The following is a 25,461-nucleotide window of genomic DNA, read 5'->3' on the forward strand; positions in this document are numbered from 1 at the left end:
CTCATTAAAGTCCAAATTATTCAACTACCTAAGAGACTAACTCGTATCTTGGAAGGAGATTTAATAAACCATAAAGATTAACAAGCATGAGAGACAGTCGTATGAGGACTATACAACATTAATAGTAAAAACATAACTACCATCTCTTATACACAATAACAAGGGAAATAAATAGTTTGTTTTAAATGATAAAACTCAATGGAAAAAAGATGGATAAGTTTGGCTAGTTGTTGCACTTGTCATTCCACAAATATAGTTGGTCGAGATGTTCACATCAAACCTAAATCAAGAAATTGGATATGAGCTTCACAAGTTATTTTTAGCCACGTTTAAAGAAATTGTTAAGAAAGATCTATCTGTTGAGAAGGTCCTTCTTGAGAAAGGTCTTATCAAAATTTTCAAAGCGAATAAAAATGATCCTAATACAAAGGAAAAACCCTGCTTTTGGAACAAGAACAAGAATAGCATTAATGATGGGGTTTCGGATGCAAACTTGGTAAAGCCTTCACACTTTCCTGAAACTAGTTCATTAAGCAATCAAGTGAGTACCCAAAGGGCGACAAATCCTATGACACAAAGAAAATACACACCTTTGGGAGAACCAATTGAGCCAGTGTTGTAGAATTTGATTGCTACTAAGCTTGTCACTTTACCAAAAAATCAACCTTTTGAGCCAAAGGTTAAGCCAACTGTTAGCATTTGGCATTATAACAAACAATGGGAGATTGTTGGCATTTCAATAAGGATATTGAGAAGGTTATTGATGATTATGGATATAACTGATTAACGATGTTTATTGTCTTGATATTATTATTTTGTCATTGATGTCAAGAAATTGATTTTCTAATTCAGTATGATGTTACCATATCTTGAGAAGTATGATTTAAAGAGTATATAGATGTTGGTAAAAGACACGGAAAGAATATGATGAATAAGGGGATGAATAAGGTATTCAATGGGCAACTATTACCGAGTCAGACAATGATGAGATCATGATGTTTAGATTGTTTTAAACATCATACATATGTTGTAAATTGTAAGGTTAATACTATACTATGTTACCAAGCAAAGAACCTAGTTGGTAAACCCTAAGGAACCTAGTCGGTAAACCCTAAGGTTATCGCTATTGGTTAATGAAGGCAGAATCTCTACCGAGTGAATTTTAGTATTTACCGAGTTGTTACCAAGTTGTAACCGAGCTGTAAAAGAATACATTAAATGGTTACATGCATTATTTAATGAAGGAAGCTGATGAGCTGGAACTGATTAAATGATTGGTATGTCATGCATGAAGTTTGTTAATGAATCTATGGCAAAGGAAAATCGGCATGAAGATCTATAGCTCAGATTGAACCGTAATACCCTAGCACAAGTTCCAAGAAATGTATGCAAGTTCCTAGGCGGGGTAAAACATTTTTAGATCAAAGGATACATTGAACCTGGTCAAAGTTTGAAGATCTGATGGTTATGATTGATCATGGGAAATGTGATCAAGGAGATTAAGCGGTTGGCTAATTGTTTATAAATAGGGAACTATTGATAAACAATGCATGCGGGCAAATGTATGCATAGGGATGCTACATAGTGATTACCGAGCATAGAAGCTTGAAGACTTGTTTGAATAACAGAGTATAGAAGCCCAGCAGATGGAAAAGATTAGTTCTATGTCTAGATTGTATTGAGCAAATAAGAATCTGCTTTAGCATTTTAGATGTGAAGTTGCAGATAGATTTTTATTACTGTTATTTTGTGAAAGTGACAGAAAATCTCTTAACCGAGTGGACTTAACAGTCTTATTTGTAAAACCCTCTAGCAAGGTGACATTATGATTGAGTGTTTGAAATCCTTTAACAAGGTCACTTCTAACAAGGTGAAGATCCTAACAGATCTGAGGGAAATCCCTTAACTGGGTCACATCTAGCAATGTGTTTGTAATCTTTAATAGGATTTGCTTTTAACTGAGCATACTCTAGAAGAGTATATTTCTTAGTGGGTCTAAAATCCCACAGTGGTTTTTTCCTATTTGGGTTTCCACGTTAAATCTGGTGTTATGAGGTTTATGATGTTTATATGCTTTTGAGTTTGCATGTTTAGCAGTTTTGGTTATATTACTGAAGTATATATTATCGAGGTTGAATCTAATGTTTTTATGGAAGATTAAGTTTGTATGATTCACCCCCCCCCCCCCCCTCTCATCTTGTTGGCTATTGGATCTGTACTTACATTAAGTATCAGAACTATCACCAACATGGTGGAATAATAATGAATTCTTCAAATATCATAGAAACAAAGGGCACAAGACTAGCAATTGTCATAAACTTAAGAGTCTTATTTAGGACCTCATTGAGAATGGTGTGATTGAGGTTAAGGGTCACTCTTCCAATGAAGAACTTGTGATGTTTAAGGATCCTTTTCCAAAACATGATAAAGGAAAAGGTCTTAAGACCAATTCTGATACTGATACCAATTATGACAATGTTCCTTTTGAGTATACAATTAACCACATTTTTAGATGCACTATCATGTGTCTACCATAACTATCAAGGACAAAACTCATGAATGTAATGTAACAACTCGTCAAAGTAAAGGTCACCCTACAAGGCATCATGTCCAAACCATCTTCATTCTATAATAAATATGACCTTGTTGAGAAACTTGGAAAAACACCAGCCCACATATCCATTCTTGAGCTTTTGCACATATCCCCTTCACATAAGGCTATCCTAGATAAAATGTTGCAAGAAACCTTTGTTCCTATCAACATAGATGTGGATGATTTTCAAGCCATGGTGGGACACTTGTCCTCACCTCATAAATTTACATTTATATAACACAATGATACGCCTCCCCAACAACCTCATAATGCACCTCTTCACATCGAATCTTTTTTCCATTAACATTGAATAAAGTGAGTCTTGATAGATGGAGGAGTAGGTCTAAACATTTGCACTTTGAAAGTAGTTTTAGCATTGGGATTCTGAAGAAGAGGTTGTTGATTCAAAGAAATAGATAATGATCAAAACCTCTCATGATGAAGAGGGCTCATCCAAAGGAACAGTCCCCTTACCAATCAAAGTTGGGCCTGTAATACAAGATATGTTTTGCAATTCTTAGACCTTGAGCTCACCTATAACATAATTTTGGGTCATCCTTGGATCCATGCCATGCACGAAATTCCTTCTATGTACCATCAATGCATCAAGTTCCTTCTATGTGCCATCAATGCATCAAGTTCCCACATAACAAAATCAAAATTACCATTTCCATTGATCCAAATTCACATATATATTGAAACAACATTCGTCCTAATCCAAAAGCTATAGTGCCTATCAATTGGGAGAATATAGTTTGCAACAATCTATGTATCTCAAACAACTTATGGACTCCCTTAAGATTTATGGAAAACCAGAGTCTTCACAAAATGTGACAGTAGTTACTATTAAATGGGATCTTAAAAATTTTACCAAATGGGGTGAAATGGAAGATGAATACCTTTTCAAGATGCTATTTAAGGACATGGAGGAACAATCAAATCTTGAGTTAACATCAAAATACCTATTGAAAACTATGGAAAAGGCTTCAAAATCCAACAAAAAATGGGATATGATGGTAAAGGTCATCTTGGCTTGCAAAAACAAGGAATCATGGAACCTATCCTGTTGGCATTTTTTATGTTTATGTTGTGATTGTCATTGATGGACACACACTTGCCTTGAGATCTCATTTATATGTATGAGTTAGAGCACAACAAGTATTTGTTCCAACCGGCATGTTGTATTATAGTATTTAGACTATTGGTGTTTTGCAGAATGTGTTTCCTGGTCTGAAGCGGCATGTTGACCCCAAGCGGTACGAGGGATTAAAGCAGCATAACACATTTTTACCAGTCTTCATTTTTTTCAAATCGGCAACCGACATTTTATATGAACCAGTAATACTCTGTGATGAGTTACCAACCGGAATTTTGTGATGAGTTACCATCCACCGATTGTTTGATGGTGCCGACACCTAAATGGTGCTTTTTGTGTCATGGTACCAAGTATGTCCAGGTTCATTGAACCTAGGAAATTGTTATGTAATCCTATTGGACCGACATGAAATCAGATTCCTTTATAAGGACATCATGTCTAGGGTTTTAGGTTGTTAATGTGGTTGTAGCAAAAGTTTATGTTGTTGCTAGGGTTTAAGGTGGTTGAGGAGTTGGAGAGAATATGGATGTGTATAAGACTGAAGTAATGCTGGAGTGCATTAGGAATGAGCTATCAAGGATCTAATCAAGCAGCCTATGCTACTAGCTAGATCAAATACTTGTTGATTACTCACATCTTTGACAAGTCTGTAGCCCTTAACCGAGTAGGCTTAAAAGCCTTTTGTAAATCCTCTAACAAGGTGGTTCACATATGTGGATCTAAAATCCTCTAGCAAGGTAGTCTTTAATCGGACTTATCTCCTAATAGAGATTGAGATTCCTAACAGGATCTGTTCTGGTAAAGAACATTGTAAGACCTTAACCGGTCTGGTTCCTATTCTACAGATAGTTACTTGTGAGTTCCATCTCACTGTGGTTTTTCCCATTTGGGTTTCCATGTCAAAATCTCTTGTGTTATGGTTTTTTTGCTTCTATGGGTGAATGCATTATTAGCTATTTGGTTTGCATGTGTGTTAACCAGTTTGTCTGCTAAACTATTTTACCGGTTTACTATTAGTCTTGCAAAGTGTTTAAGTGCAGAGATTTTTGGCATACTAATTCACACCCCCCCCCCTCTTAGTATTCATCAATTGGTATCAGAGCCTACCTTTCTATAAGTTTAACCAGTTGGAAAGAGATATGGGGGAATACTCTGTAAGGGAACTTACACATCGGCTTACTCAGTCTGAGAAAGCCTATGATGATCTTATGGTCAAATACAAGGCATCTCAAGCAAAAAGGAGAGAACATGCTGAAAAGTTGATGGAGCTATCTGAAAATAGTTCTTCAAATGAAGCAGACATGGAAGCCCTAATTGCAGAAGTAAATAAGTTGAATGAATCAAACTCCAACCTGAGAAAGGAGTTGGAAGGACTAACTATCCGGACGTGTCAAGAGCTTGAGAACCGGAGGAAAGCTGAAGATCTGGTGAAAGAAAGAGATCATGAGATCTCCAAGCTGAAACAAGAGATCAGTGCCCTAACTTCTCAACTCCATGCAAGAAAAGTGGAAAAGGAAGACATGCAAGGAGAACTGAACAATGCCATCTCTTAGAATGAAAACCTGTTGGAAACAAATGCTGCTATTTCCAAAGAACTCTCTGAGTCAAAGGAAATACTTGCTAAGTTCAACAAGAGTACTGTCAAGCTATAGAAAAAGCTTGAATCTGCCAAACTGGTCAAGAATACCAATGGACTTGGTTATTCCAGTCACGAGGAAGGTGAGACCTCTGGTACAAATGCTGGAACATCAAAGAAACAACCGACATCAAAGGATAAAGGTAAGCAAAAGTTTAAACCTGTTTGCTTCAACTGTCTTAAAGAAGGACATACTGCAAATGTGTGTAGGAGTAAGGCTTACAACAATTTTCCTTATTTCCTAAATGATAAGCCTAGATCCTATAGATTCAATGGTAACTGTTATGTATGCAACAAGTATGGGCATAGAGCATCTGAATGCAGGTTAGTTATGAACAACATTGATAGATATCCTCAGAGGACCCAAGGAGTTGGTCTTGAACCTTTTGTGAACCGGAATCACAAGTGGTTTAATGCCTTCAATCATCAGCAAAGAAGTGGTGGCTATCAAGCGACAACCAGATGGAGAGAAAATTGTATGGTCTTTCATGGTCATGATCACACTGCTGCAACATATAGAAGGAAGAATGGAAACATGAACAATGGACCTTGGAGAGCACCTGGATTGGTCTGCTATCACTGCAACAAACTAGGTCACATTGCTAGATTCTGTAGATCAAGAAAGAACATATCTGATGATATACCGGTCACTCTGAAAGGAAACATTAATGTTGACACTGTTCAAGCAAACATGAACAAAACCTAGAAGAAGAAACTAGTGGTTTTACTAGAGGAACCGGTTTCTGCACCTAGTGTGGAAATCACGGAACCGACAAACTAAGCTTCAAAAAAGCTTAGGGGGAGCAAATGACAAAATGTTTCGAACCCCCGGTTTACACCAGTAAAAGACCTTAACCAGTATGTGATACCTGTCATTTGGCAAAAGACCGGAAATGGTAAAAAAGGCAAATTAGGGTTTACGCCCTAATGGAGGAGCTTTAATGATGATAGGTGAGGAATATGCTTAAAATCATTTTTCAAATCATTTCTCACTATCAGTTTTCGAGCGAAGAAAAGTTTTTCAAAGAGCAGAGCGACGAAAAGCCGATTTGAGCTGAGATTTTGAGAAATTAAGAAACCGTGAAGGAGATTCAAATTCAAACTACAGACGGTCAAGTGGAGAACACAAAGTGGTGATTCAGCAACCGACAGAGTGTGAAGTGAAGGAGAATCTACAAGCCCTAAATTCATGTGTTTTAAAAGGTATTTCTCGAGTTCTTAAAATTTCTATCATGGCTTCCACATCACATACCAGTTCTAGTGCATCTGTCGAGTCTGCAAGTTTTATTCAATGAAAGTCTAAGTATAATGCCCTATCACAAATTCTGGCTGGTGTGATAGTAAAAGAGGGAATTTTCGACTACATAGATTGCATGATTGAAGACCTAGGGTCTCTAGTTATCCACTCCCAGTTAGGTTTATTTTGTGGAAATGATAAGAAGATCAAACCGGAGTATAATATTTTGGAGAAGAAGAAGCTCCACAATGTTGTTTACTTCCTAGAGGATTTTACAGAGGATCATATAAGGATCATTCTGGGCAGAGTCCATGGTGACAAGATGTACCTAGAGAGAACACATGATATCACACCACGGGCAATTCATGCAGTTACTGGTTTCTACAACACAGGAGAAGTGCCAGCCCTAAGGATGATAAGCAAAACTAAAATGTCCAAGCTCACCAGTTCAGTGAGCGACTCATGAGACATGACAGTCAATTCTATCAAGGATGATCTGGTTAAGTATGCCTGCATGGTGATAGGCTACTAGACATTCTCTGCAAGTAGAATTAACTCTGTATCTATTGTAGTGGTAAATGCCGCTTACTGGATGATAAAGGAGAATGCATCATTTGACCTATGCACCGGTATGCAGAGACAACTCCTGTTGAATCTGAAGTCGATCAAACAGGATAATGCACTAAGGTTCAAGTTTGGACAACTACTAGCTGGGTTGTTCTTCTATTTCCAAGGCTACTTTCCAAGAGTAGGAGATGTCCAGTAGTCTGCTTACCAACCGGTGACCAAGCAAATCAAGGAAAGCATTCAAGCAATTGGAACCGGTTACCTTGATGTTCTGAACAAGTATTTTGATGAGTTCAGATGGAAAATGAGCCAAAGAATGAGGATATCAGGTGACATCCTAAAGAAATATGAAGACGATATCTGTTTCACCATCCAAGTGGATAAATGCATAATGGAGGCTGTTGAGCCTAGACAGGAAGAAGTGGAGCCAATGGGCTATGAGGTGATGTACGATATGCTGGAAGGGTATGCCTCTACCCTTATTGCCTCACCTCTTGACCCTAAGGCAAAGAGGACCGGAACCTATATAGAAAGGGTTACACCAGTTGAGGAACCCTCTACAAAGAAAGGAAAAGAACCTATAGTGAAGAAGGCAAAGGCAGTGCCTGCAACATTAGCACCGGTTACAACAGCAAGTCCAAAAGTGACCAAACGGTCACCGGCCAAGAAGAAACCGGAAGCAGCACTGGCTAAAGTCTTCGAGAGGAAAAGGAAGACAAAAAGAAATACACCGAACTCAGAGGAAACTGTGTCTGAGGAGCAGCCCAAGAAGGCGGGACAAACAAGAAAGACGACAGAATGAACCAGCATCATCTACACCGGTAAATATTGATATCTCCTCCTATAAACCTTTGACACATTGTCAAAGAACAATAAAGAATATTAGGAGAAAATTGCTACATGATTTAATTGAGTATTTTGATGACTTTAATGATGATGAAAAGGAAGCAGTTGAAAAGGAAATAATTCAGTATTTATGTGTTAATGACCAATAGCCTTCAGAAATTAGATTTGAAACACCGGATTCTTTGTATAAGTCCTTAGACAATAAATGGCACATTGCCATAGAGCAAGAACAGGAAATGAGAGAAAAAGTTTTTGCTGAACATTTTCCTGATGTATCAAATTCAAAACTGTTCGATGTAATGAACAAATACAAAGGTCTTTTCTTCATGAGAATAAGAAGACTCCTGTTACTGGAAGGGAAGGGTAAGGAAGTGCTCAAGGATACCCACACTTGTGCTCTAGAAGCTCTGAAGATGCATCGAGTGGCTGAAGCTAATCGGCAAGCTGAGAAAGAACTGGTTATATCCAAACCGGATGAAGTACTTGATGATGAAGGAAATCCGGTTGATGAACTAGTCGACACTATTGATGCCGATGCCTTGGATGTAGAAGATGTTACTCAGGAAACACCATCTGAGGCAACAGGCTGAATAGGTTGATAAGAAAGCCGAGGACAGATAGGAAGTGGCAAAGGAACAGGCTAAGCAGAGGAAAAAGGATGAAGAAGAGAAGAAGAAAAAGGATGAAGAAGAGAAGAAGAAGAAAGATGAAGAGGAGAAGAAGAAGAAGGATGAAGAAGAGAAAAAGAAGCAGGAAGATGAAAAGAAAAAGAAAGAAGAGGAAGACAAGGAAGAGGAGAAGAGGAAGGAAGCAGAGAAGAAGAAGAAGAAGAAGAAGAAGGAAGAGGAAGAAGAAGAAGAGGAGAAGAGGAGAGAAGCAGAGAAAAGGAAGAAGGAAGAGGAGGACAAAGAAGAGGAGAAAAGGAAAGAAGCAGAGAAGAAAAAAGTAGAGGAGGATAAGGAAGTGGAGAAGAGGAGAGAAGCGGAGAAGAAGAAAGCGGGAGTGGACAAGGTAGGAGAAGCAGAGAAGAGCACCCAGATGGAGACTCCAAAGGAAACCGAGAGTCAAGCCAAACCGGCTGATCTCACCAGTCCTATCGATCTTTAGTCTGCAAGTGAAACAAAGCTAATGTAGAGCATCAAGGTTGCTCAAGAGCACCTTGAAATTATTCGAAGGAAGAAGGAGCAGGATGTAATTCAAGTGGCTATGGACACTCTTACCAGTTTGATACCTGGTACAAATATTCCCAACACCGATTCATCACTAGCTAAACTTAAGCTCCTATGCACAGTAGTGGATGATCAGGTGTAGAGCCTAGAAGAGGCAGTAGAGGCAAATGTCAAGAAGGAGCATCAAAAAGCTCTTAATATAGCTCTGGTGAAGAAGTTGAATGAGCTCTGGTCTGAACTGCAAAAAGACCAAAAGGATATAAGGGATGCTCTAGATGAGGGGAATATGCTACTCAGCAAGATCTGCCAACCCCATCTGTTCTATGATGATATGCTAGCTCAAAAGCAAAATCTTCAAACAGACTTGCAGTCCTACATGAGCACATTCAAGCCACCTTATGATTCCTTTACAACTAATGGGCAAACCATTCACCAGTTTCACATCCAGTCAGCAAAAATGGAGCAAGAGATCAGCACCCGGTCTAGAGATTTGCAGGAGCTACAACTGGTTCTACTCCCACGATTGCAAATTCTTCAGAAGTGTTATCTAAATGTGGATGCCTTAACAGTTACACAGGAGATGAGCACAATTGATGCCATGGAAGAACAGGTCTCCCAGATGCAGACAAAGAAAGAAGTAGCCACCTCCCTACTTGAGTCCTGGTCTTTGTCAATGAAACAATTCTTGCAGGACTTTAAATCTATTTTTGAAAAGTATTATTCCTTATTGTCATAAACTTTTATTATTTTAATATCAAATGAAAACAGGGTTGTTCAGCTATACTTTGTCATTGTTGGCAAAGGGGGAGAAGAATTCTATTTGGGAGAAGTATCTGGTAATTAAAATTTTGATATATGCTCTGAATATCTCAATGTTTATGCTCTATATGCAAAAATCTTATACATTGTATTGTTAAAGGGATAGTGTATATGCTTAGGGGGAGCAATTTTGCTAATGGCATGATTTTGTTGTAAAACACTTAGATGTCAAAATTTTATTTTCCTAAGTGTTGCCATCAATGCCAAAGGGGGAGATTGTTGGCATTTTTTATGTTTATGTTGTGATTGTCATTGATGGACACAGACTTGCATTGAGATCTCATTTATATGTATGAGTTAGAGCACAACCGGTATTTATTCCAACTGGTATGTTGTATTATAGTCTTTAGACTATTGGTGTTTTGTAGAATGTGTTTCCTGGTCTAAAGTGGCATGTTGACCCCAAGCGGTTTGTGGATCCCAAGCGGTACGAGGGATTAAAGCGGCATAACACATTTTTACCAGTCTTCATTTTTGTCAAACCGGCAACCGGCATTTTATATGAACCGGTAATACTCTGTGATGAGTTACCAACCGGCATTTTGTGATGAGTTACCATCCACCGATTGTTTGGCGATGCCGACACCTAAACGATGCTTTTTGTGTCGTGGTACCAGGTATGTCCAGGTTCATTGAACCTAGGAAATTGTTATGTAATCCTATTGGATCGACATGAAATCAAATTCCTTTATAAGGACATCATGTCTAGGGTTTTAGGTTGTTGATGTGGTTGTAGCAAAATTTTATGTTGTTGCTAGGGTTTAAGGTGGTTGAGGAGTTGGAGAGAATATGACTGTGTATAAGACTGAAGTAATGCTGGAGTGCATTAGGAATGAGCTATCAAGGATCTAATCGAGCAGTCTGTGCTACTAGCTAGATCAAATACTTGTTGATTACTCACATCTTTGACAAGTCTGTAGCCCCTAACTGGGTAGGCCCAAAAGCCTTTTGTAAATCCTCTAACAAGGTGGTTCACATATGTGGATCTAAAATCCTCTAGCAAGGTAGTCTTTAATCGGACTTATCTCCTAACAGAGATTGAGATTCCTAGCAGGATCTGTTCTGGTAAAGAATATTGTAAGACCTTAACCGGTCTGGTTCCTATTCTACAGATAGTTACATGTGAGTTCCATCTCACCGTGGTTTTTCCCATTTGGGTTTTCACATCAAAATCTCTTGTGTTATGGTATTTTTTCTTCTGTGGGTGAATGCATTATTAGCTATTTGGTTTGCATGTGTGTTAACCGGTTTGTCTGCTAAACTATTTTACCGATTTACTATTAGTCTTTCAAAGTGTTTAAGTGCAAAAAATTTTGGCATACTAATTCACCCCCTCCTCTTAGTATTCATCATATCCAACATGAATTAGATGTAAGGAAGTTAAGTAGTGGAACAAATTCCTACACTAAACTTGAGAGGAGGGTGATGCAAAAATTTTTATAGATCATCACAACAGTTACACAAAATAGAAATAGACATAATAACATTCAAACCATAACATAGTGATTTACGTGGAGAAAACCCTTTCGGGAGAAAAACCTCGACTCCAAAAGTCGCCCAAATATATTATTCAGCAATCAAAAACTAATTACAGTATACTTGCAGAGAAAGCTCTTCATAGGAGTACCACTAATCAAAGATTCAGAGGTAACTCAATAGTCATAAGACTCTTACACACAACCTATATCTCACACACCTCATATATAGGAGATACAATACAAGAAACCGTCAAATGGTATTACAAAACCATGGGCTAAAACCACCCAATAAGGTGTAGTTGACCTTATCTCCCTTCTAGGTGCCCTATGACATGTTAAAATACACATCAACATGTTTCCCTCCCTTTTACAGCTCATTTATGTGTCTGACATATTTTATATTTCCTATTTCAAGAGTACAAACTTCTAGAGGCCATAACTTGAGAACCATGCGTCCTATTGACGAACCGTTTGAAATGTCGGAAAGCTCACAAAGTGCTCTATTGCCTCGTAAGACACTATGCTACTTATGCCCATTTTTCAAGACATTTTGGGGCCTCTAAAGTTGTCAAAATTAAATTTAATCCTTTCATTGCACCCCTCCAAAACTGAAAATTCAATATCTTCAAAACTAGTTGTGATCTTGCAATATAACTTTACCGGAATGCTTATCTATCCAACCAGAAGCTTCAGGGAGAATTTTGCACCATTTCATTCTCAAATAAAAAATTACTATAAATAGTAACCTCATGTAAATGCAAGTTTGAGACACCATTTTTCCCAACATTCTCCCACTTGTCAAACACCTTGCAAGAGTAAAGGGAGTATCAACACAATGAATCAATTTCTAGGGGCTATGAGGCCCATAGACTCCAAACACCATCTGAAATTCTTTGTGCTCTCAACCTTAGTTAAATAATCTGTAACATTCATCAAAGTTTCCACCTTAACCAGCTTCACCCTGCCATCTTCAACCATATCTCTAACAAAATGATACCGAACATCAATGTGCTTGGTTCGAGCATGAAATGTTGGGTTCTTAGCTAGACATATCGCACTCTTACTGTCACAATATAATGTCACTACTCCTTGTTTTATTGCAATATCTGAACATAGTCTCTTAAGCCAAATGGCCTCTTTACAAGCATGAGTAGCTTCCATATACTCTTCTTTAGTAGTGGACAAAGCAGCCACAACCTATCGCTTACTCATCCAACTAATTGCTCCACCAAATAAAGTAAACACATAAGCACTGGTGGATCTTCTACAATCAATATCACCTACCCAGTCTGAATCCACATAACCATCAAATATCAAGGGAAATCACATCTCCAACTATATTACCATGATAACACAAAGAATACTTTGAGGTACCCTTCAAATATATGAAGACTATTTTAACTGCATCACAATGAACTCTACCAGGATTAGACATATATATGGACAAAACTCCCACTGTTTGGGCAATGTCTGGTCTAGTACAAACCATAACATACAACAAACTTCCAACTGCACTTTAGTAAGGCACTCTTCTCATGTCTTCCATCTCTGATGGGGATGTAGGACAATCTGCAGCAGATAATTTCGTTCCAACTATAAAAGGAACACACAATGGTCTACAATCTTGCATGTTGAACCTCTGTAAAACTAAATTCACATACTTACTCTTGCCTAGCCATAGCTTTCTGTTCACTTTATCTCTTCTAATTTCCATCCCAAGAATGTGTTTTCCTGCACCAAGATATTTCATTTCAAATTTAGTAGCGAGCTGAGACTTTAGTCTGAAATCATACCTTTCCCTTTACCAATGAATATCATATCATCAACATACAATGCAATGTACATGAAATGATCACTATCGGATTTATAATAAACATAGTGATCTGATTTAGAACATTCAAATCCCAAACTCAACACATATTTATCAATTTTTTGGTACCACATCCTAGGACTCTATTTGAGGCCATACAAAAATTTCTTTAATTTACAAACCAAATTACTTTTACCTTTCACCACATAGTGCTTCAACTGTGTCATATAAATATCTTCCTCCAAATCACCACAAAGGAAATCAATTTTCACATCCATTTACTCAACCTCTAAATCATGAGCAGTGACAATAGAAAGAAAAAATCTAATAGATGTCATTTTGGCAATAGGAGAAAATATCTCACCATAATCAACACCCTCAACCTAAGACTAGCATTTTGCAACCAACATTGCTTTATACTTCTCAATGCTTCCATCTGAACCAATATTTTTCTTGAACACCCATTTGCAATCAACATGCTTTCATCCTTCAGGCAATGGTACAAGATCCCATGTATCATTCTTTTTCAAAGCCGTCATTTCTTCTTCCATAGCAATCTTCCAGGATTCAGCATCATTCATACCTAATTCCTCTTCTACAAATTTTGGTTCATCCACATTAATATTCAAAGCAAAAATACATCTCCAATCATCAGGTGAATACCTTTCAAGTGGTTGTCTGTGTCTTATAGACCTTCGAACAAGCTGAGTTGGAGGTTCTTCCTCCTCTTTTGAAGATTTAGAGCTAGACGAGCTCTCCTCAACTTCTTGCCTATCTAGGGGTCTCGATTCAACTCTTTCAGGTGTAGAAAGGAATTTAATCACATATTCCTTTTTAGTCTATTATGGCTGCAATTTAATAGAAGGAGACTTAATTTCTCTAAAAATAACCCTTCTACTATGAATTACCTTTTGTGCAACTAGGTCCAAAATATTATATCCTTTCACACCATAACTGCACTCGATTAAGATACATTTCACGGTCTTGTTCTCCAAATTTGTTTGCTTCTCCTTTGACACATGTGCATATGCCTTGCAACCAAAAACTCTAAGATGTCTCAATGAAGGCTTGTGACCCGACCATTCTTCCATAGGCAATTTATCAACAAGAGGTTATGTAGGAGATTTGTTAATTAGGTAGCAAGCAATGGCAACAGCTTCATCCCAAAACTTTTTTCAAGACCAGTGCCACTCAGCATACTCCTAGCCTTCTCTAGATCAATGTCCTATTCATTCTTTCTGCAACTCCATTTTGTTGTGGAGAATACAAAGTTTTCTTCTATTTGTTAATGCCATAGTCTTTATAGAATCTATCAAGAACATGAGAGAAAAATTCACCATCATTATCAGTCCTCAAACATTTAATTTTCTTTCCAGTCTACAACTCAACCATTGCTTTAAATTCTTTAAATTGACTGAAAATATCATATTTACTCTTTAGAAAATATACCCATGTCCTTCGACTAAAATCATCAATAAATGAAACATAATATGTGGATTTTCCAATCAAAAGAACATCTATAGGATCAAACACATCAAATTAATAAGATCAAAAACACCACAAGTTTTATGAGAACTCGAGCAAAACTGAATGCGGTTTTATTTTCCATAAATGCAATGCTCATAGAAATAAAAGTCAAGATTACAATAATTTAACCTTAAACAAGGTTTTTATTTTTCAAGGTCCTTAGACCCTTTTCTCCAATGTGGCCAAGCCTCTAGTGCCATAACATAGTCTTCTCTGCACATAAATTTGCTTTGGAAGAAAGAGCACCCTTAGGTACCCAAAATCCATTTCCATCTCTTGAAGGTGAAACCCTCAAATCTTCTAATGAAGTATCCATATATTTACTTTTTATAGAAGTGTTATTACACTCAACAGTGTATGCATCTAGCTTATACAAAGTGTCAAACTTGACACCTCTAGCAATTACCATAGCACCTTTAATCATCTTACATCTTGCTTCAAAAAACACTACCTGCACACCCGCATCTATCAATTTGCTCATAGATAACCGATTTCATTTTAATCCAGGGATATGCAACATGCCATTAATCCTTTTTATTCTACCATCATAAAACCTGATTCTATTTTTACCTCGACCAACAATGTCTAAATGTGAATCATCACCCAAGTACACCTTACCTCCATTAAATTCTTCATATTCAAAAAACCAATCTCTATTGGAAGTCATATGAAAAGATGCACCTAAGTCAATTAACCAGGCATCATTACCTACATGTGTCGCCAAAGCTGCAATGAATGCATCACCATTCTCCTTCTCAGACTCAAAATCAGAATCGGACTTTTTCTTTTTCTTCTTCTTTTCTTCTTTGCAATCCTTACAGATGTGACCTAGTTTACCACAATTCTAGCAAATGACTTTTGACTTTCCAAGAGATTTTGATCTCCCTCTGGATTTGGACTTGTCACACTTCTCATTCTTCTTGCCTCTCTTCTTAGGTCTTCCACGAATAGTTAGGGATTATTTTGAACTGATGGATACCTCCCTCTACATCTCTTCACCAAGTAGGGCACCCACCACATCTTTAGATTTCAAAACAACAAAAGTACTACCGATAGCCATAACAAGAGAATCCCACGAATCAAGAAAAGAACAAAGCAAGATCTGGCATTTCTCCTCTTCATCCATCTTAACACCAATAGATACCGATTGATCCACCAACATATTGAATGCTTACAGGTGGTCTACAATTCATCCACACTCTTCCATCTTCAAGGAATACAATTTCTTCCTTAAGAAAAATTGATTTAATAAAGATTTCACTTCATACATTTCACCAAGCTTAATCCATAGCTTCTTTGCAGAGTTTTCTTTATGGACATTGATCAAAATAGAGTCTGCCAAGCATAGTCTGATTAGACCCTTGGCTTTTCGGTCCATAACATCAAATTGAGCCACCACAGTAGGATCTAAAGGTCTATGGACATTTGAATCAACAACATCCCACAGATCTCAATTTATTAGCAGATCTTCCCTCGTCAACTTCCACATCTCAAAATTTGTTCCATTAAATTTATCCACCTCTATTCTCCCTGACAAACTTGCCATCTGAAAATTCCTACAACAAGATTAAAAAGTTTCTTCTGCATAAGTTGCCACTCAAATCTGGATTATTTCAAAAAACCCAACAACCCACAATTGAAACCAAAGGTGATCAGGCTCTGATACCACTTGTAAGGAAGTTAAGTAGCGAAACAACTTCCTACACTAACCTTGAGAGGAGGGTAATGCAAAAAATTTTACAGATCATCACAACAGTACACAAAACAAAAATAGACATAATAACACTCAAACCATAACATAGTGATTTACGTGGGGAAAACCCTTTCGAGAGAAAAACCCCACACTCTAAAAGTCACCCAATATATTATTCAACAATCAAAAATAGATTACAATATACTTGTAGAGAAAGATCTTTGCAAGAGTACCACTAATCAAAGATTCAAAGGTAACTCAATAGCCATAAGACTCTTACACACAACCTCTATCTCACACACCTCATATATAGGAGATAAAATACAAGAAACCGTCAAACGGTATTACAAAAACATGGGCTAAAACCACCCAATAAGGTGTAGCCGACCTTATCTCCCTTCTAGATGTCCTATGACATGTTAAAACACACATCAACATGTGTCCCTCCCTTTTATAGCTCATTTATATGTCTGATGTATTTTATATTTCCTATTTGAGGAATACAAACTTCTATAGCCCATAACTTGAAAACCATGTGTCCTATTGATGAACCGTTGGAAGCGTCGGAAAGCTCGCAAAGTGCTATATTGCCTCGTAAGACACTACGATGCTTACACCCACTTTTCAAGGATTTTTGGGGCCTCTAAATTTTGCAAAATTAAATTTAAACCTGTTGGCAATATGTTGGATTTGGTTAAGTGTTGTTATCGATGTCAACACTATATCCCGGTTGGAGGCTATCCCGGTTGGACCTATCCCAGTTAGTCTTGGTGATCATCTTGGTTTTGGCTATGATTTTGATTTGGTATGATCAGATCTCTAGAATCAGTTTTGGATGCTTACTCTGGATGGTTATTTGTTTGTCATATTCTATTGGTTAATGTTTTTGTGCTCCGGTAACTATCGCTTATGTTCCCAGTTGGTATTTCCCTTTACCAGTTAGCTTTACTAGTAAGTAATATTTGGTGATTTGGTCAAACAATTTTGGTCTGGCTTATGGAATTGGTTTCTATCATGCTAAAGGTGCTTCTTTATCATATTTTGAGTGTTTGGTGACTTTTCATTGGCTGGCATGATGTTATGGTGGTCCTATTTGGATCTGGTTAGACTTTTTATGTTACTTCACTAAGGGTTTCTATCAGTTGGTGAAGCGTGTTGGATTTTGGTCTTAGCACAATTTTCGGTGGATTGAATTGTCTGGTTACTTGATTTAGGTCCATGCTATGTAATATAAATCATAATATTGGTCTGGTGATACCGTGTAATGTAATTCTTATTATTATGGGTTTATGGGTTTAAGGTTTAGCTGACCTTGTCAATAAGGTTGACGATCTGTATTTACAGGTGACCTATTCATGTAATTTGTATATCGATGGAACGATGGTTATGTCTGCATTATGAGAGAAAAGTTTTTGTATGAACAAGTGATATATCATTCGATGAAGGTTTTGTATTGTAGGGCAGACATATGTGCTTAACCAGAACTGTATCAAGCATTAGGAGATGTTACTTTCACAGTTTATTCTTTTCGGATTGTATTCCGATGTTTTGTAAGTCAGTGAGACTTATTTTTGTGATGAGCAATGAGCTCTAGGTGGTTGGCCTGATTGCATGTGCAATCCCCATTGTAATTTCACATGTTGTTGTAGAAGTATTATCTAATTGTGGGTAGGGTTTCTCACCGTGGTTTTTCCCTTTACCAGGTTTTTCACATCAAAATATTGGTGTTGTGTGTATTGTGCTTTCATGTTCTATCCTTCATTGTGTTGGTTTCTTTGTGCTTTGTTTTAATGGTTTTGATATGCATAAGTTCTAATTTTTTATAATAAACTAATTCACCCCCCCCTCTCAATTTACTCCCGGTATCAAATCTGTCTAACAAAACCTTTCATTGCACCCCTCCAAAATGGAAAATTTAATATCTTCAAAACTAGTTGTGATCTTGGATAATTTCTCACCATTTCCTACTCAAATGAAAACTTACTATAAATAGTAACCTCATGTAAATGCAAGGTTGAGACACCATTTTTACCAACAAGAAACAAAGGACCAAAGGACTAGGATATGCACCCTTGTTGTTGTGTGATCATAGATATAAGGCAAAACTACAAATCGGTCCCTCATGTTCCACTAATGATAATACAATAATTGAAGAATATCGTCCATCAACAGATTCTAATGAATGAGAATGGGGCTCAAATATTTCATGTAGTGACTATTGGAAAATGCACACTCCAATGAGAAATTGTAGGTGATTGAAGGTATTGTCATTGATGGCAACCTTGCAATCATGTGATACCGATAAGCAGACATAGGCACTGGCACAAGCAGACTCTACACCGGCATACAGATCACCGACACCCTAGCCAACAAGAATTTTGTATAAATATATTTTATAATTAATTGTAAAATCTTTTGTAAGCTGACTTGGTGGATTGTAATATGACTCATATATGTATGAGATCATTGTAGATCATTTTAGGTGATAGAGATGGAAGGATTAATGCAGACCTAATATGCGAATTGTAAGGCAGATATAGGATAAGGGTTTATGTATGTAGCAGAGCTTAAACCGGTACTGAATCTAGCATAGTAGATGTTGATCTAAAGCAGTACAAGACATTGGATTTTTATAATCCATTTGTAAGTCAGTGTGACTTCTTTGTAATTGAGCAGTGAGCTCTAGGCACTTGGCCCTATTGTAAGAAGTAATATTCTCTTATTGGCCAGTAAGTGAATATTGTGGGTCACAAATCCCATCGAGGTTTTTCCAATGCCGGGTTTCCTCATTAAAATATTATGTTATGGTGTGTCTCTTATGTTGTGGTTGCTATTCTTATTTATTGTATTATTTTTGGTTTACCGGTACACAGTTTTGATAATGCTTTTCATGCTATAAGTTAAGAAAATTATTATACCAATCAGATACTGATTCACCCCCCGCCCCCCTCTTAGTATCTTTGGGAATCCTAACAATTGGTATTAGAGCCTAGTCCTCTATTTTCAAAATCCTAATAGCTTGAGGAAGACCTTGACACTGGTAGAGATGGAAAATTTGAGAAAGCAATTGGAAACAACTCTTTCAGACTATGATGCAGAAAAAGTGAAGAATATCAAACTTGAGGATGATCTGAAGGCTGCATGGGATATTATTCGAGGACTTCAAGAAAATTTCACTATAGCAAGGAATAAGAGTAGAGAACTTTGTGAAAAGATGCAGAATGATGAAGATGAAAAAGAAACTCTTAATGATCTAGTAAACAAACTGAGACAAGAGAACAGTACAATGAAGAATGAGATGCAAGATATGACTATGAGATTTTGTAAAGAAATTGAAGATAGAAAGAAGAATGAAGATGATTTGGCTAGAAGACTAAATGATGCTAGAAATGAAAACACAAGACTCAGTCATGAAAATGATATGTTGAAGATAGATTTGATGCATACACAAAATGACAGAACTGAACTCATGAGAGAAAAAGGAATCTTGGAAAATGAAATGACTGTTGCAAATCAACACAAGGATAAATTCAAGAAAAGTTCAAAAGAACTTGTTGACATGCTGAAGAATCAGAAACCTAATGGTGATACAAATGGCCTTGGCTTTGAAGTTGGTGAAAGCTTCGGTACTACAAACAATCATGATCATAGTAAACCGGTAAGACAACCTAATGCTTACAAATTCAATGGGAAATGCATTAACTATAACAAATATGGTCATAGAGAAAATCAGTGTAGATCTAGAAATTATCAGAACACTAATACACCCACCGGTCAATGTTCTAAATATAACAAAATTGGTCATAATTCAGAAAATTGCAGAATGAATGTAAGATGTTATGTTTGTGGAAGATTTGGACACTTATCTAATCAATACAGAACACAAACCGGCATAGGATATGGGAAAGCTATTCAGAAAAACAATGTGACTTGTTATGCTTGTAACAAAATTTGACATATTGCAAAATTTTGTAGAAGCAAGACTTCACTGACAAATAACAAAGGTCCTAGTTTGAAAGGTAAAGAAAAAGTTGAAGAGGTAAAGCAAGAATTCTCAAAACAATGGGTCAGAAAGTCAGATCAGACTGTTGATGGGAATACTCCTCCACCGGCAGAACAGAGTAACACTCCACCAGTAGGAGACTCCTCATCTAATTGAAGGAAAATCGTTTGGGGGTTTAGCAACAAACTGAAAAAACATGCTAACATACCCTCGGTTGATGGTAAGAAGTTGAAATTACTTCTTTATAGATATATAAGTTAAGTTGTGACTTAACCGCCAAGCATTAAATGTGGTAGTTGGAGAAAATAACATTATAAAGTAAGTGTTTTGGCTCCTTTTTTATTCACTGAGCATTCAAATCTTCAAGATTGCGAAAATTCCCGAGCGAAGGCATCCTTAGCGAAGAAGTGAAGCAGTTCATCCAAGCACTCATCCTAAAGGGAGATTGAGGTATTTATAACTATGGCTTCCTCATCCACTCCTGAATTTATTGCAAACCCTACTATGATTGAAGTTATCAAGCTCCCTAGACCCGTATTCAAACTTGTTCCCGAAATAGCAAATAATGATGATACCCTAGGTGCATTTTCTCAAATTCCTAAAGGAGTAGTATATGTTGAAGATCCTAGGATATACATACATTGTCATATAGAGGAATTAGGAGATGATGAAATCAAGAACATGTAGCAGACTGTGATTTGTGATGAATCCGAAAATATCAAACCAGAACATAAGATAGTGGAAACCCTAGGTTTTATTGAAATCCTTAGTGTCCCAGATTTTCCCAGGGATATTATAAGGATTGTGCTAAGCAGAGTTCATGGGGAATTATTTTTTTTGGATTCCATCCATAAGATCACCAAAGAAGCAGTAAAGCCAGTAACAGGGTTACCTTCCACCGGTAACAGACCTGACAGAACTAAAAAGGTCTCTAATGACACAGTAATGTACCTAACAAGTGCAACATTTGACAAAAGGTCTCTAAGGGTAAATAATGTGAAGGATATCAATGTCAGATTTGCCAGTATGATTTTAGGCTACAAGGCTACACATGCAAATAGGTTAAACTCTGTATCAAGCCTATGTATCAAAAGTGCATATGATATGGTTAACAACAATGCTAGAATAGATGTGTGTGAATGGCTCAAAGATGAATTAATAGAAAATCTGAAGAAGATAAAGGGAGATAAGAAAGGAACCTTTAGATTTGGAAATTTACTTATATGTTTAATGTTGTATATTACTAAGCAAGTACCCGGTATTGGTAGGAGAGATTTGGTTTTGACATACCGGTAGGAATGCAACTTTTGGATACATTAAACAACATGGGAGATAACAGGGATAAAAACATAAATGAGCATTTTCAGGCACTAAAAGCTCGAATGAAGACTAGAAAAAGACTGTCACAAGAAATTGTGGATAAATATCAAAGGGAAATATGTTTTGTAATTAAGAAAGATGAAATTTGGATGGAGGCAGTTGTCCCTAGGACTACCTGGGTAACTGAAATGGGCTATGAAATAGACGATAACATCATAGAAACTTATTCAAAAGCCCTCCTTGAAGCACCGAAGGAACCCACTAAGAAAGTCTTTGGAAATGCAGAAACAATTGAAAGTGGAATTTAGTCAAGGAAAAGGGTTAATAAAGTTGAACAAACTGTGAAGAAGGGAACCCGACAGGCAAAGGTTATTAAGGAAGATGTTTTGAAACAAACTAGTATCAAGGAAAGTGAGTTGGAAGGACTTCAACTGGAAGCTCATCTTTCACCGATTGGAACTTCTTCTGAGAGTGATATACCGGCGGTATTCAAAAGGGTGGAAAGGAAAAGAAAACCCTCACCGACACCCTGACTCACACCTAGGAGAACTAGACAAAAGCAACAGGCAGTGAGGCCTCCAGTAAAGAAGTTGGCTCCTAAGAAGAAAAAGGTAAAACAAGACATTTCTCCACTAGATAAACTCCTTAGTGAAATAACAGAGGATGGAAAGTTGAAGAACATTAGCAAACTATACAATACACTTCTCGCTGATGACAGAGAGAGCATATAAAATAGTGTAATTTTACACTTGGATATTTACAAGAAATTTTTTATGGAAATTGTTGATGAAATACCCACTAATCTTTACAGGAGACTTGAAGCTAGAAGGGTAGCTATTGTTGAGCTGGATAAGAAAATAAAAAATTTAGAAATTACTTGTAGTTCACCCAGTGAACTCACCTGAAGAGATTGATCGATTAATCAATGAGGCCAACCAGACTGTATTCTCAACCAGTCACCGACATGTAGCACTGATGGCAGGGAGAATGAATGAAATTTTAGAAGAGACTGTGGATCAATGGGACATATTCTTTGTTGTAAAAGAGGAACAGGAAGAACTCAAAAGACCCAAAACTATTAGAGTATATCAAAAAGACAGGGACAAGGGGAAAGGTAAGGAAGGTGGATCTATGAACCTTAAGATAACCGACAACTTACCCCCACCTCCTTCTGATACTACACCAGTACAATCAGTTGACACTCAACCCACTACTGAGAGTATGGAGACTCCTCTAGAGGATACAAATCATGAGTCTGAGATTTTGTATACCATGAATATTGATACACAAGAGGTGAATATTGTGGTAGATAAAGAAACCACCGAGGATAAGAAGAAAGATGTGGCTACTGAGCCACCGACTGCAGATGTGGAAATTAATGTTAGCATAGAGACAGAGAAACTGACAGAGGACTCTACTGAGAAACAATCTGAGAAACCAGGAATGAATAGTGCATAAGCAAATACATAGAAACCGGAAGTACATTTAGAGACTACATCTGAGAAACCGGTAGTTGAGAGCTCAGAGAAACCATCTGAGGCACTAGAATAGAAACTGGTGTATGTACAAGTTCAAACTGAGACAGTGGCACCTGTAAAAACTGAAAAACCAAAACCTTTGCTAATAGAAATGCATACCCAAACAGATCCTCATGAGAAAGAGGAAAGCAAGGTTATTACTACAACCAGCAGCATGGAAATTGTAAAAATGGTTGGACAGACATCTGGTACTTCTATAGTAGAATTTTGACCTAAAAATGTAACAGAGGTCTTATTGGACTCAATAAAGAAAATCACAGAGTGTAATGCACAAACCTATAAGGCTATTGATGATACAATCCCCATTCTTAAACTGATAGAACCCAAGTGCATTGAGGATAATAAAGATTCTTTAGGTCAACTAGACACATTGTCTAAATACTTCACTGGCAACATTTTGATAGTTGATCAAATAAATGAGGACACAGTTAAGGAGAAAATGAATAAAGAGAAAGAAAAATTCTTTGATGAAACAATAAAGAAGTGCATGGGACACATTGGCACCCTTTTACCAGCACTAAACAAAATAATAATGGAGTTTAAGGAACTATGTAGAGATACATGCAAGACAAATGTTCTAACAACAGATATAGACAAGGAAATAAGTAAGGTACAAAAGGAGATTGACAATATAGCTCATAAGCTCATCGGTTCATCTGAACCATTATCAGTTACAGAGCACAAGATACACAGTCTTGAAGAAAAACTTGAGAAATTTGAAAATGAGAAAGACAAAATAAAAGGGAAGGCAAAAGACCTTAAATGCAAACTCAGCCCCAAATTGGAGTACCTCATCTCTTTGAGTAAAGCGATCTCTGAGGCACTTGTTCAAGGACTAAAGACATCGGAGGAAAAAATGCATCACCTCACTAGTACTATTCAAAGAACAGAGGCTGCACTGAAAGACAGTGAAAAGTTTACTAAGAGTCTAAATTTGGTATTAGTAGAACTCTTTCAGATTGTAACCCACAGGATACAAGGATCCAAGTAGGAAACTCACTCCACTGACAGTGAATGACAACCTTTGTCATTGATGTAAAAGGGGGAGTAGTGAGATGAGAAAAATGATCAGAACAGGACATCATCAGCTCAGGGGGAGCATGGATTTTTGACAACACAGTTTTGGTAAGAAATTCTTTTTGGACATCATTTTTGGACACTTTTTTAATTTTTCTCATGAGTGTTGCCATCAATGCCAAAGGGGGAGATTGTTGGCAAATGCACACTCCAATGAGAAATTGTAGGTGATTGAAGGTATTGTCATTGATGGCAACCTTACAATCATGTGATATCAGCAAGCAAACACAAGCACCGGCACAGGTAGACTCTACACCGGCATACAGATCACCGACACCAAAAGAAAGATTACCGACACCCTGGCCGACAAGAATTTTGTATAAATATACTTTGTAATTAATTGTAAAATCTTTTGTAAGCCAACTTGGCAGATTGTAATATGACTCATATATGTATGAGATCATTGTAGATCATTTTAGGTGATAGAGAGATGTAAGGATTAATGCAGACCTAATATGCAAATTGTAAGGCAGATATAGGATAAGGGTTTATGTATGTAGCAGAGATTAAACCAATACTGAATCTAGCATAGTAGATGTTGATCGGAAGCAATACAAGACATTGGATTTGTATAATCCATTTGTAAGTCAGTGTGACTTCTTTGTAATTGAGCAGTGAGCTTTAGGCACTTGGCCTTCCTGCATGTGCAAGACCCTATTGTAAGCAATAATATTCTCTTATTGGCCAGTAAGTGAATATTGTGCATCACAAATCCCAGCGAGGTTTTTCCCACACCGGGTTTCCTCATTAAAATATTGTGTTATGGTGTGTCTCTTATGTTGTGGTTGTTATTCTTATTTACTGCATTATTTTTGGTTTACCGGTACATAGTTTTGATAATTTTTTTCATGCTATAAGTTAAGAAATTTATTATACCGGTCAGATACTGATTCACCCCTCCCCCCCCCCTCTCAGTATCATTGGGAATCCTAACATTGACTATGATCTTCAGGAAACTTTTAGACAGCCCAGCGAGCCTAATTTTGAAGAAAATTTTAGAGTCAAATAAACATCAGTCATGCTAAGAGGAATTTGAAATGAGTCAACACCCT

Source organism: Cryptomeria japonica, chromosome 1 (assembly GCF_030272615.1).
Source record: "Cryptomeria japonica chromosome 1, Sugi_1.0, whole genome shotgun sequence".
Taxonomy (NCBI): domain Eukaryota; kingdom Viridiplantae; phylum Streptophyta; class Pinopsida; order Cupressales; family Cupressaceae; genus Cryptomeria; species Cryptomeria japonica.